The sequence below is a fragment of the Caretta caretta genome, chromosome 1 (assembly GCF_965140235.1).
Source record: "Caretta caretta isolate rCarCar2 chromosome 1, rCarCar1.hap1, whole genome shotgun sequence".
NCBI classification, from domain to species: domain Eukaryota; kingdom Metazoa; phylum Chordata; order Testudines; family Cheloniidae; genus Caretta; species Caretta caretta.
In genome coordinates this window covers 173,724,439-173,739,578 of record NC_134206.1, presented here as the reverse complement: position 1 = coordinate 173,739,578, position 15,140 = coordinate 173,724,439, and the positions used below count along the sequence as shown (strand labels likewise).

Sequence of the window (15,140 nt, the reverse complement as noted above, 5' to 3'; positions counted from 1 at the left end):
TCTGATTTTCTTCCTGAAAATAAATAAAACCAGGTGTACCATATTGAATGTTGTGGGACCTGGTTCATTGACTAGAACAGGGGTGGGCAAACTTTTTGGCCCGTGGACCACATCTGGGAATAGAAATTGTATGGCAGGCCATGAATGCTCAGATAATTGGGGTTGCGGTGGAGGAGGGGGTGAGGGATCTGCTTGGGCTGCGGGCTCCAGGATGAGGCCAGAAATTAGGAGTTCAGGGTGCAGGAAGGGGCTCTGGGGGAGAGTGGGGTGCTGGGGGGGTGAGGTCTCCGGCTGGGGGTGCGAGCTCTGTGGTGAGGCTGGGGATGAGGAGTTTGGGGTTTAGGAGGGTGCTCTGGGCTGGGAATGAGGGGTTCAGAGGGTGGGAGGGGGATCAGGGCTGGGGTTGGGGCATGGGAAGAGGTTCAGTGGTGAAGGCTTCGGGCGGCGCTTACCTCAAGCGGCTCCCAGAAGCAGCAGCATGTCCGTTCTCCGGTTCCTACATGGAGGCGCGGCGAGGCGGCTCTGCACGCTGCCCTGTCCACAGGCACCTCCCCTGTAACTCCCATTGGAACGCCGCGAAGGTGTGTGTTTGTGTTACGGTGGCTTCCGGGAGCCGCATGGAGCGGCCCCTGACCCTGCTTCCTGTCTGGAGTGCTGCAGAGGGGCAAGGCCCAGACCCTGCTCCTCAGCGGGAGCTCAAGGGCCAGCTTAAAATGGCTGGTGAGCTGGATCTGTCCCACAGGCCGTAGTTTGCCCACCCCTGGACTAGAGTGATATCTCAACTGATCGGTATTGTTTCTATATGAGGTGGCTCCTGCTCCTAGGATGGAGTGTTCCACCAAGATGATAGCAGGGTGGATTGATTTTAATTGCAGATATTTAATCATGATTTAAATCAGCATCAAGAAACCTTAATTTAAATAATTGATTTTAACCATATTTTGCATTTGTACTTTTTATTTATTTCCTTTAAGAGAGATTAATTCTCGTGAGTTGGTAGCCATTAAAACATGTTATTTGCAACTAAATATAGCCTTTACACTAAATTTGGTGCTTCTTTTTGCTAACCAGGAGGACATGCTATCTCTCTCTATATTTATTTAAACAATCACGTAGCTTAACTTTGTATTTATTCAGATGCTTAATTTTTACATGTTTATTATATTAAAAATGGTGAATCATGGATTTCTTATTTGTTGGATGATGATTTATTTTTCACTTGTGACTTGTGTCAAACTCTATTTCATTGGAAATTAAAGTGAAAAACAGAAACGGCATTTTAAATGCTTTTATTAAATAAAACCTTATATACTTGTTTGATCAAAATATATTTTGCATTTAAAACTAAATGGTTTTGTGTAGTTTTGTGTAGTATAGTTGGTGAATTGAATTGGGTAGTCAGGCTATTCAAGATTTTAGAATGGGTAGATTTTACCCTCTCATATATAGTTTTTATTCATAGATTGAAAGAGGAAAAACAAGCTTTCCTGCTTTTTCAACTCCCAACTGGTTTCTTAATTTTGAATCAACTAGTCACTGAACTGAACTAGCTGAGTAAAGTAAAAGAAAGAAAATATTGTCTCTGCACCTGCAGAAAGGGCTACTGCTGTCAAAAGCTGGTTTAAGAGTAGCAGCCGTGTTAGTCTGTATCCGCAAAAAGAAAAGGAGTACTTGTGGCACCTTAGAGACTAACAAATTTATTTGAGCATAAGCTTTTGTGAGCTACAGCTCACTTGGTTTAGTGATTCAAGAAACCCTGATTCTAGGTGCCCAGCCAGTGACTTCTATCAGCTGTTCGCATTTCTTTAAAACTTGGCAGCAGACATGTACTACTTAATATTTATTTGTGAATTTAATGTAAATGATTTTACTAGATTTTAACATAGATTGTCAATTTCAAATTTAGCTTTAAATACGTTTATTTTAAAAACCCATTTTTAACAGGGAAGGACGGCCAGCACGTCCCTTGGCCCGCGCCGCTTCCTGCAGCCCCCATTGGCCTGGAGCAGCGAACCGCGGCCAGTGGGAGCTGCGATTGGCTGAAGCTGCGGACGAGGCAGGTAAACAAACCGGTCCGGCCCGCTAGGGGCTTTCCCTGCACAAGCGGAAGACCGGCTTTGAGAACCACTGCTTTAGAGCATTTGTTGAACGCAAATAAGTTTGTTTCTTATGGTAGTTCTAGTTCAGAATACAGGATCAATGTTACTGGGGAAAAATAAACTTCCCATTCTTGAATGCACTACATTACTTGTTTTTTCCATAACTTCACAACTGGCTCTGACTGGAATTTATTAGTGGGAAGCTGTGGTGCATTTTAAGATGCTTACAGCAGTTTAGAAATTATTGTTCTTGGAATCCAAAATATAAAGCATTTTTGAACTTTAGTCTTTGCTGTGAAGACAAAGTGGTATATAATTAGTTACTTCAGTAATCTTTGCATTTAAATAGATTTTACTATTTACTTGTTCAATTTTTTTGAACGTAGTAATCTATAAAATACTCTGTTTCTCTACCATATATTTTCTGATTGCTCTTTTTGTTTTTTGCCGCTAAGGATATTTGCATGATCTTTGTTTTGTGAAGTGCTCATCTGCTGTTTTTTGCTGATCCCTGCCTTCTTGCTCATCTTCCTCTTACACCTTTTTCACAATTAAGTTCTAAAGCGGTGGTCCCCAAACTTTTTACCTTACATCCCCCCTTTATCGCTGTCTGCCCCACCCCACATAGCTGGGAGTGGGGGGACATGGACAGGGGAAAGGGAGCAAAGCTGGGGCCACAGCTGGGGGTGGGGGCAGGAACAGACCCTCAGCCAGGGGCACCAAGGCCGGGGACCTGGATTGGCAGCTGAGGCCCCCGGGAATGGGCTGTGCAGTGCTTTCTCCCCGCCCCCTGTGGGGGCTGGTCCAGGCCCCAGCCATTCCCTCCTTAACATTACTAGGAAGGTGCACCCCACAGATTGAGGATCTCTGTTCTAAAGCAACTGACTGTGATGGACAGCTGTCAAGACTCTCACCAGATGCGGGAGTTACCCATGTTGAGATGTTTAGTCCCATGTCCTTCCTTACTAGAGCTTCAGTACACATGTTCTGGTCATGAGGTACTGCTGAAATCCACAGCTGTCCAACAAAATAAACTTCACACTTTAAATTCACTACTTGCTGAGGTCAGTGGAGTTCTTCCAAATCAGGCCATAATTTGTCAACACATAATTTGGTGAGCCATGTATCCATTCATATGAAATATACTAATTCAGTATGTTTCTCTTTGAAGTCTGTTGTGTTACCAGGGTTCTGTATACTACCACCATTCTAGGGCTCAGAAGGTCTGGGTTTAGTTCCTGGTTCTGACAATGACTTCTTGTGTGACTTCAGGCAAGTCACTCAATCTGTATCTAAATTCTCCATCTGTAAAATGGGTATAACAACACTTCAGCTCCTTGATGAAACAGTGATGGGAGCTGAAGGTTATGTAAGTACCTAGACAAATATTTAGATAGAAAATAGAGGGCAAGACAGAAAAAGGCAATGAAGAATAAGCAGGAAGAAGCAATGTAGGAGGTGCCTTAACAAAGAGATAAATGAAAGGAGTTAGGGATAAAAGACCATATAAATCAGGAATGCCTCATAGTGTAAGTCTGCTCAAGTAATTCCAGTCAACAGCACTGCTGCTTTCTCTGAAGCACAGGGCAGAGTGAGGCACCAATTGGGAACTGGGGCAGCACTTTATTTAAATTGTGCAACTGATTTTCTGCTTGGCTCCCCAATCTGACAGGTGGATCAAAGTAAATTGTTGAGGGGTGTGTACAATAAGTATCTCTATCACATTGCTGACTACACCAGTAAACCAGAGGAGTCTATTCAAATCTCCTGAAAATGAGGAAGTGTCTCTTGAGCTTTGTGGCATTGGTGGTGTAATATGTAAGGATAGGTTTCAGAGTAACAGCCCTGTTAGTCTGTATTCGCAAAAAGAAAAGGAGGACTTGTGGCACCTTAGAGACTAACCAATTTATTTGAGCATGAGCTTTCGTGAGCTACAGCTCCACAGTATGCATCCGGTGAAGTGAGCTGTAGCTCACGAAAGGTTATGCTCAAATAAATTGGTTAGTCTCTAAGGTGCCACAAGTACTCCTTTTCTTTATGTAAGGATAATGACTATGACCCTTACCCCTACTCTAGCCCCTTTATGCTTGGTAAAATGGCAGGAGTGGCAAAAAGGGTCTCTGAAAGCCCCATTTCCAGCTGGAGGAAGGATTCCCTGGTGCAGGAACTATGCATCTGGCAAGGCTGCATTCCAAGGGTTCCCTAGCAAATAATGGCAGAGGAGTGGGAGACCTCATGTTAGGGGCAGCAGGGGGCAGAGCCAGAGTCCTCAGAGAAGCCCAGGATCAGTAGAGTGCAAAGGTGACTTAAAGACTCCCCTGGGATGTAAGTTCAGTATTGGACCTCTAAGAGATGCAGCACAGAATCTCGCCCTATGACATTAAGCCGAAATAAATGTCGAGAGAGTGAGAGAGAGGAAAAAGACAATGTAGAGGCTCAAATTCACTATATGCTTAATGGGATGCAACTCCATAGACTTGAATTTCAGTGGCATCTGCTTTTGGTAGTGGTTAACTTCCCCTAAAGTGAATAGAATTGTTTCAAAATATTTCCTGTTATTTAATATTTAAGGACAATTGCTCTTTTGGGTTAAGTTTGATAAACAATGATTGGAGTAATATATTTAACACAATCTTGATTTAAAATGAAAGACACTTCTGCTAGATTACTGCTTTTTCTCTCCAGAAGATTCATTGATTTTTTGAACACCAACAGTAACCTTATATTCATTGCTAAAGGCTGAGATCTAACTACTGGCCAAGATTAAGCAGGTCCGTGATTGCTGAACTGATGATTCATGTGCTAACATGTTTTCGTATCACATAAGTGATATTTCTAGAAATACAAGGCCAATAAACACTAACAAATACCATATATGCAATTTAGACATGAGGAAATAATTTCTTTTCCATCAGAGTTTCGTCTTGCTAAATTTTACTGAGAATAATTTTGTTAATAAAAATTAAGTCCTCCCAAAAGCTAAGTATTTGTGTCAAATGACCTTACTAGCTAGTCATATGTAGAGAAGATGTTTGATCTGCTTCAAGATTTTCTGAACTGTGAGTGTCTTTGCTCCAGTGTCCCCCATAATCAGTAAGGGATTTTAAATTGGAACTGCTGTTGTGGAGATCATTCATTGGCTTCACAACAGGTTTTTTTTTTTTCAATTAAGGTTTCATGCACATAGATGTTTCACAAATTAGCATACAAGATAATAAGTTCTTGAGTATTGAAGCCTTTGATATATGTTATGTTCCTAGACAGAAATGCACTACTTAAACCATAAAGGCCAACATACACTGGCTAATAAGGACCAATAAGTGTAGTTCAGAACTCCTTTGCCATTTCTCGGCCTAATGGAACTAAGAAAAATACATCTATTTAAGGTCTCATAACAGTAATACTTTTGTTCCTTAGTTAGAAGGTCCAATGATTATATAAATTATGATGAACGATGACTAATACAATGGGGTCTGTAGAAAGAAAGAGAGCAGATTTTGTCATGTAAGAGAGGAAGAACTAGATGATTCCTGTGGTCATGTATAGTCTTAATATCTCTGAATCCATAAAAATCTACAGAATTAACATGAGACTGGTTATGGGGTTAGAAGGAAAGAGAAGAGTCAAAAGTAATATGAAACACTGAAATTATGAATCAGGAAGACAGGAATGACACTGATAATAGAATAGTTGACTGACTATATTGCTACTTAGTTGCTAAGTGGTTTGTCAATCATGGCATATGGTAGTATCCTTGCCAATATGATATCATACTATATAATCAGAAAATTATACTAGGAAATGTATATTCATCAAGCCTGAAGTCCTCAGACTTATCTATAATGTATCCAAATACATTTCTGAGCTAAATACTGTTTCAGTCATATCTGCTGGTGACAGTGACTTTTAATCAAGTGTTTGACCTTCTGCTGGAGAGACAAAGAGCAATGAAGCTAAGTCAGGCATAAGACAGAGTTAAAATCTTTTTAAAGACCTATGGTTAGTAGACATTAGGAGGTTAGTTAATACAACACATCTAGAATGGATTTAAGAATAGATTTCTTATCCCAAAATATCTGATAATATATACACAGACATGTTAACATTTTAAATATGCATAGGTGTGTATATGTACATGTACTGTATATCTGATAATGCTCAAATTATACAAGCTATTGCCAATCTAGACATGCCCAAAGGCAATTCTAGATGGAGTCTGAATGTAGTTCTCACATTAGAGAAATCTTTTTATGATTTCTTATGAGTAGAAACAGAATCAATTTTAGAATTCAATGAACAAGGAGCCCCAAGCTATTCTATGTGGTGGGGATGCCTGGAAGGCAGACATTAGAGGAATAATGATCTTTTATTCTTCCAAAACAAAAAACTCTGAGGGGGAAAAAAACAGGGGACGCTGGGTTGGCAGCTTTGCATAATTAATATTCAGAATACCTTAATTCAAATTAAAAGTGAATGCAAGCTAGATAGCAAACTGATATATCTGTAACTGGAAAGAATTAATATGCTTTGTGTTAAGCAATAGCTAAATACTTTGGAAACCATCAAAAAAGGGTGATTTTTGGTCTGTATATATACACATCAACACATGAAAATACTAATTGAGTATCCTGATCTAGGAAAGTGCTCCTGTATGTGCTTAAAATTAAGCACATGTATATGTACTACACCTCTACCCTGATATAGCATGAATTCGGATATAACGTGGTAAAGCAGTGCTCTGTGGGGCGGGGCTGCGTGCTCTGGTGGATCAAAGGAAGTTCGATATAACACGGTTTCACCTATAATGTGGTAAGATTTTTTGGCTCCCGAGGACAGTGTTATATCGGGGTAGAGGTGTATTCCTGAATAAGGATGCTTTCCTGAATTGGATCACTAGAAGTTAATTATTACATTGATAATAGGGGCAAAATAATTATTTAATTCATAAAAAGAATTAATCCACGCATTCATTTAGAATTGTTTTAAAAATATTTATACCTCCCCATAGTATCCATAGTGGGTACCTCAAAGCTTACCCATTCTGGTAGTATTCCTAATACTATAGATGGGGAATATCTGTGGAACTGGAAAGAACTTTTGAAATGCACACATTGCACATGCCAACCAAAAATGAATCAAGATATATCAATATTAAGAAAAAAATCAAAATAAATGGACATATATCTCTGGATAACTAAAAGGATTCAGCTAGGTTCAGTAGAAATCTAATTTGTCTGTTTGCAAAGATCAGTCCTGGAAGAAAAATTGCTATTGTCCTTATGTATTCATCTGTTGACCATAATATTAAAAGGACAAAAAATCCAGTGAATATACAAACTGCAGTCCAATCTTATTGATAAATGCAGACATCATTCTCGAAAAAAGTTGCCAAAGTACTATTAAGAAAAATTAATTCCCCAAATTGTGCACTCAAATCAAGGAGAATATATTCAGGAAAAAAATGCCTTAATCTATGTGTCAATTTCACAGATTAAGACCAAAAGGGACCACTGTGATCCTCTAGTCTGACCATAACTTTTGGTTGAGCTAGACAATAAAGATATTCAGTCTTGATTTTAAAGGTTTCAAGTGACAAAGAATCCACCACATCCTTAGTTAAGTTGTTGCAATGTGAATTTACTGTCACTATTAAGGATGCAGACTTAATTTATTTAAGTGGAAACTTGGACAGATGACTAGGGAAGGCATATAAAAATATTGCTCGAGCATCCAAGGGTGTAATCAGAAAGGCCAAAGCATGATTGGAGTTGCAGCTAGCAAGGGATGTGAAGGGTAACAAAAAGGCTTTCTACAGGTATGTTAGCAACAAGAAGGAGGTCAGAGAAAGTGTGGGACCCTTACTCAATGGGGGAAGCAACCTAGTGACAGATGATGTGGAAAAAGCTGAAGTACTCAATGCTTTTTTTGCCTCAGTCTTCACAGACAAGGTCAGCTCCCAGACTGCTGCACTGGGAAGCACCATATGGAGAGGAGGTGAGCAGCCATCATTGATGAAAGAATAGGTTGACTGTTTAGAAAAGCTGGACATGCACAAGTCCATGGGTCCAGATCTGATGAATCCAAGGGTGCTGAGGGAGTTGGCTGATGTGATTGCAGAGCCACTGGCCGTTATCTTTGAAAACTCTGTGGCGATCAGGGGAGGTCCTGGATGACTGGAAAGAGGTAAATATAGTGTTCATCCTTAAAAAAGGGAAGAAGAAGAATCCAGGGAACTACAGACAAGTCAGCCTCACCTCAGTCCCTGGAAAAATCATGGAGCAGGTCCTCAAGGAAACCATTTTGAAACACTTGGAGGAGAGGAAGGTGATCAGGAACAGTCAACATGGATTCACCAATGGCAAGTTATGCCTGACCAACCTGATTGTCTTCTATGATGAGATAACTGGCTCTGTGGAAATGGGGAAAGCTGTGGACGTGATATATTTTGACTTTAGCAAATATTTTGATACCGTCTCCCACAGTATTCTTGCCAGCAAATAAAAAAAAGTATGGATTGGATGAATGGACTACAATGTCGATAGAAAGCTGGCTAGATCATTGGGCTCAACAGGTAGTGATCAATGGCTCAATATCTAGTTGGCAGCCAGTATTACGTGGAGTGCCCCAGGGGTCCAGCATCTTCATTAATGATCTGGATGATGGGATGGATTGGACCCTCAGCAAGTTTGCAGATGACACTAAACTGAGGGGAGAGGTAGATATGCTGGAGGGTGGGGATAGGGTCCAGAGTGACCTAAACACATCGGAAGTTTGGGCCAAAAGAAATCTGAGGTTCAGCAAGGACAAGTTCAGAGTACTGCACTTAGGACAGAAGAATCCCATGCACTGCTGCAGGGTGGGGACCGACTTGCTAAGCATAAGTTTTGCAGAGAAATAACCTGAGGATTACAGTTGACGAGAAGCTGGATGTGAGTCAACAGTGTGCCCTTCTTGCTAAGAAGGCTAATGGTATATTGGGCTGCTTTAGTAGGAGCATTGCCAGCAGATTAAGGGAAGTGCTTATTTCCCTCTATTTGGCACTGGTGAGGCCACATCTGGAGTATTGCATCTGGTTTTGGGCCCCTCACTACAGAAAGGATGTGGACAAATTGGAGAGAGTCCAGCAGAAGACAACAAAAATGATTAGGAGGCTGGGGCAGATGAGTTATGAGGAGAGGCTGAGGGAACTGGGATTGTTTAGTCTGCAGAAGAGAAGAGTGAGGGGGTATTTTATAGCAGACTTCAAATACCTGAAGGGGGGTTCCAAAGAGGATGGAGCTAGGCTGTTCTCAGTGATGGCAGATGACAGAACAAGAAGCAATGGTCTCAAGTTGCAGTGGGGGAGGTCTAGGTTGGATATTAGGAAAAACTGTTTTACTAGGAGGGTGGTGAAACACTGGAATGGGTTACCTAGGGAGGTGGTGGAATCTCCATCCTTAGAGGTTTTTAAGGCCTGTCTTGACAAAGCCCTGGCTGGAATGATTTAGTTGGGGTTGGTCCTGCTTTGAGCAGGGGGTTGGACTAGATGACCTCCTGAGGTCTTTTCCAACCCTAATCTTCTGTGATTCTACTTCTAGTCTGAATTTGTCTAGCTTCAGCTTCTAGCTATTAGATCATACTTTCTGCTAAACATAGTATAAAATGGGCACAATCAAATTCCAACATTCTCTCCATATATACAGAAATTGTCTTTGTTAGCATTTTAAAGTACCGCCTTTTTTAGCTCTAAATTCTGATTCTTATTCTAGCCTTAGTCCCATTTATATGGGGTCAGCTCTTTTGAGTCTTTCTGCTTCATTCCAGTCTGGCTTGAAGCAGTTCCTCAGAAACTCCACCCATATCTAGTTTTGGGTCTTCTAACCTTTCTCTTATCTTCCAATTCTAAGTTTAACACTCTGTTTCCCATATATTCTTCCACTCTTTTCTTCACATGTCCAAACCATCTAAGCCTGGATTCCCTGAGCTTTTCTCTGGTTTGTACCATCTTCACATTTCCCCTCATTGATCCATTCTGATTATGGTCCATCCTTGTAACTCCAAGCATCTGTCTTCACATTTTCAGTTCCACTATTCAAGATCTGCTCCAGTCTCTTCCTCAGGGCCCTGGATTCAGAGTCATACACAAGTGCAGACCTAACTACCATCTTGTAGATCTTTTTATTTTCAATGTGATAGGTATTCTTCACTTGCTTCTTCTCACCATTTAGTCCATACCTTTCCTATTCTGCTTATAAATTGGTTGTTGAATTCACCATTATCCTGTACAATCATACCTAGGTACTTGAACTTCTGTACCTTTGGTTGTAGATGGCCTCCCAGACTTACAGTCCCGTTGTCTTCCTGTAATGTATCATCAATTCTGTTTTTATTTCTGCTGATTTTCATGCCATTTTTTTTTCAAGTACACACCTCCATCTCTCTAAATCTTCTTCCACTTCCTCTTTGCTCTCAGCAGCGGAAAAAAACATGTAGGAGGGTGCCACTCTCTGGGTGTTTTCTGTGAGTGCATTGAGTACCAAAGGAAACAAAATGTGGTTTAGTGCTAAGCCTTGATATGCTCTGCTTCTTACTAAAACTGTTCAGTTTGTCCACTAACAACTAGCAAATCATTTATCTCGGTGTCCTGTAAAATAGTTGCCCCTTCCTTCTCCTTATGGCCATGTCATAAATAGAAAGGGAAGGGTAAACACCTTTAAATCCCTCCTGGCCAGAGGAAAAACCCTTTCACCCGTAAAGGGTTAAGAAGCTAAGATAACCTCACTGGCACCTGACCAAAAGGACCAATGAGGGGACAAGATACTTTCAAATCTGGAGTCGGGGGGGGGGGGGGAAACAAAGGGTTCTCTCTGTCTGTGTGATGCTTTTGCCGGGACCAGAGCAGGAACTCCTGTAAACAGTTAAAAGAAAAGGGGTACTTGTGGCACCTTAGAGACTAACCAATTTATTTGAGCATGAGCTTTCGTGAGCTACAGCTCACTTCATCTGATGCATACCGTGGAAACTGCAGCAGACTTTATATACACACAGAGAATATGAAAAAATACCTCCTCCCACCCCACTGTCCTGCTAGTAATAGCTTATCTAAAGTGATCATCAGGTTGGGCCATTTCCAGCACAAATCCAGGTTTTCTCACCCTCCACCCCCCCACACAAATTCACTCTCCTGCTGGTGATAGCCCATCCAAAGTGACAACTCTTTACACAATGTGCATGATAATCAAGTTGGGCCATTTCCTGCACAAATCCAGGTTCTCTCACCCCCTCACCCCCCTCCCAAAAACCACACACACAAACTCACTATCCTGCTGGTAATAGCTCATCCAAAGTGACCACTCTCCCTACAATGTGCATGATAATCAAGGTGGGCCATTTCCAGCACAAATCCAGGTTTCCTCACACCCCCCCCCCACCCCCATACACACACAAACTCACTCTCCTGCTGGTAATAGCTCATCCAAACTGACCACTCTCCAAGTTTAAATCCAAGTTAAACCAGAACATCTGGGGGGGGGGGTAGGAAAAAACAAGGGGAAATAGGCTACCTTGCATAATGACTTAGCCACTCCCAGTCTCTATTTAAGCCTAAATTAATAGTATCCAATTTGCAAATGAATTCCAATTCAGCAGTTTCTCGCTGGAGTCTGGATTTGAAGTTTTTTTGTTGTAAGGTAGCGACCTTCATGTCTGTGATTGCGTGACCAGAGAGATTGAAGTGTTCTCCGACTGGTTTATGAATGTTATAATTCTTGACATCTGATTTGTGTCCATTTATTCTTTTACGTAGAGACTGTCCAGTTTGACCAATGTACATGGCAGAGGGGCATTGCTGGCACATGATGGCATATATCACATTGGTGGATGTGCAGGTGAACGAGCCTCTGATAGTGTGGCTGATGTTATTAGGCCCTGTGATGGTGTCCCCTGAATAGATATGTGGACACAGTTGGCAACGGGCTTTGTTGCAAGGATAAGTTCCTGGGTTAGTGGTTCTGTTGTGTGGTATGTGGTTGTTGGTGAGTATTTGCTTCAGGTTGCGGGGCTGTCTGTAGGCAAGGACTGGCCTGTCTCCCAAGATTTGTGAGAGTGTTGGGTCATCCTTCAGGATAGGTTGTAGATCCTTAATAATGCGTTGGAGGGGTTTTAGTTGGGGGCTGAAGGTGACGGCTAGTGGCGCTCTGTTATTTTCTTTGTTAGGCCTGTCGTGTAGTAGGTAACTTCTGGGAACTCTTCTGGCTCTATCAATCTGTTTCTTCACTTCTGCAGGTGGGTATTGTAGTTGTAAGAAAGCTTGACAGAGATCTTGTAGGTGTTTGTCTCTGTCTGAGGGGTTGGAGCAAATGCGGTTGTATCGCAGAGCTTGGCTGTAGACGATGGATCGTGTGGTGTGGTCAGGGTGAAAGCTGGAGGCATGCAGGTAGGAATAGCGGTCAGTAGGTTTCCGGTATAGGGTGGTGTTTATGTGACCATTGTTTATTAGCACTGTAGTGTCCAGGAAGTGGATCTCTTGTGTGGACTGGACCAGGCTGAGGTTGGTGGTGGGATGGAAATTGTTGAAATCATGGTGGAATTCCTCAAGGGCTTCTTTTCCATGGGTCCAGATGATGAAGATGTCATCAATATAGCGCAAGTAGAGTAGGGGCTTTAGGGGACGAGAGCTGAGGAAGCGTTGTTCTAAATCAGGCATAAAAATGTTGGCATACTGTGGGGCCATGCGGGTACCCATAGCAGTGCCGCTGATCTGAAGGTATACATTGTCCCCAAATGTGAAATAGTTATGGGTAAGGACAAAGTCACAAAGTTCAGCCACCAGGTTAGCCGTGACATTATCGGGGATAGTGTTCTTGACGGCTTGTAGTCCATCTTTGTGTGGAATGTTGGTGTAGAGGGCTTCTACATCCATAGTGGCCAGGATGGTGTTATCAGGAAGATCACCGATGGATTGAAGTTTCCTCAGGAAGTCAGTGGTGTCTCGAAGGTAGTTGGGAGTGCTGGTAGCGTAGGGCCTGAGGAGGGAGTCTACATAGCCAGACAATCCTGCTGTCAGGGTGCCAATGCCTGAGATGATGGGGCATCCAGGATTTCCAGGTTTATGGATCTTGGGTAGTAGATAGAATATCCCAGGTCGGGGTTCCAGGGATGTGTCTGTGCGGATTTGATCTTGTGCTTTTTCAGGAAGTTTCTTGAGCAAATGCTGTAGTTGCTTTTGGTAACTCTCAGTGGGATCAGAGGGTAATGGCTTGTAGAAACTCGTGTTGGAGAGCTGCTGAGCAGCCTCTTGTTCATATTCCGACCTATTCATGATGACAACAGCACCTCCTTTGTCAGCCTTTTTGATTATGATGTCAGAGTTGTTTCTGAGGCTGTGGATGGCATTGCGTTCCGCATGGCTGAGGTTATGGGGCAAGTGATGCTGCTTTTCCACAATTTCAGCCCGTGCACGTCGGCGGAAGCACTCTATGTAGAAGTCCAGTTTGCTGTTTCGACCTTCAGGAGGAGTCCACCTAGAATCCCTCTTTCTGTAGTGTTGGTAGGGAGACCTCTGTGGATTAGTATGTTGTTCAGAGGTATTTTGGAAATATTCCTTGAGTCGGAGACGTCGAAAATAGGATTCTAGGTCACCACAGAACTGTATCATGTTCGTGGGGGTGGAGGGGCAGAAGGAGAGGCCCCGAGATAGGACAGATTCTTCTGCTGGGCTAAGAGTATAGTTGGATAGGTTAACAATATTGCTAGGTGGGTTGAGGGAACCATTGCTGTGGCCCCTTGTAGCATGTAGTAGTTTAGAAAGTTTAGTGTCCTTTTTCTTTTGTAGAGAAGCAAAGTGTGCGTTGTAAATGGCTTGTCTAGTTTTAGTAAAATCCAGCCACGAGGAAGTTTGTGTGGAAGGTTGTTTTTTTATGAGAGTATCCATTTATTGTTTCATATTCTCTGTGTGTATATAAAGTCTGCTGCAGTTTCCACGGTATGCATCCGATGAAGTGAGCTGTAGCTCACGAAAGCTCATGCTCAAATAAATTGGTTAGTCTCTAAGGTGCCACAAGTACTCCTTTTCTTTTTGCGAATACAGACTAACACGGCTGTTACTCTGAAACCTGTAAACAGTTCGTTAGATATGCGTTAGATTCTGTTTTGTCTAAATGGCTGATAAAATAAATTGTGCTGAATGGAACGTATATTCCTGTTTTTATGTCTTTTTGTAACTTAAGGTTTTGCCTAGAGGGATTCTCTATGTTTTGAATCTGATTATCCTGTAAGGTATTTACCATCCTGATTTTACAGAGGTGATTCTTTTACTTTTTCTTTAATTAAAATTCTTCTTTTAAGAACCTGATTGCTTTTTCGTTGTTCTTAAGATCCAAGGGTTTGGGTCTGTGTTCACCTATACAGATTGGTGAGGATTTTTATCAAGTCTTCCCCGGGAAAGGGGATATAGGACTTGGGGGGATATTTTTGGGGGAGACGTTTCCAAGTAGGCACTTCCCCTGTTTTTTGTGTAACACTTTGGTGGTGGCAGTGGTTAACCTAAGCTGGTAAGAATAAGCTTAGGGGGTCTTTCATGCAGGTCCCCACATCTGTACCCTAGAGTTCAGAATGGGGAAGGTACTTTGACAGGCCGTATCCACAGCTGCTGAGATCTTTTGAAGCATTTAGCATCTCTCCCCATGTGTCATTAAGTTCAACTCCTATGATGACTTTCTTTATCACCTGAACAACAGTGTCCCTTCTCTCACACACACTCCCGCTCCTTATAAATCCTCTTTTTCCTTGTTTGTCACATCCCTCTTGTGCTCATAGGACCATATAATGTTTAGGGGGCCCTTCTAGATCTAACTTAACCAAAATTACTGTGTCTGTTTTCCTATCCACAACCACTACACATTCCTGCATCACTTTTGTCTAAAACTATACCAACTACATTTTTCTTATTCAACATGCCATGCTATAATAACTTTTAGCCTTCCCCAGTATCTCTTGCCTTTGCTGCCTTCCATTTAGTTTCTTGAACACAGGCAATCTGTACTTTCCTTTTCTTTAATGTCT

The 15,140-nt window shown here is 42.0% G+C and overlaps 1 protein-coding gene across 1 annotated transcript in view; it reads left to right on the top strand.

The window, feature by feature from the left end:
* Nucleotides 1-15,140, top strand: part of NCAM2 (neural cell adhesion molecule 2) — a 551,141-nt gene that overhangs the window by 49,444 nt on the left and 486,557 nt on the right. The window lies entirely within an intron of this gene.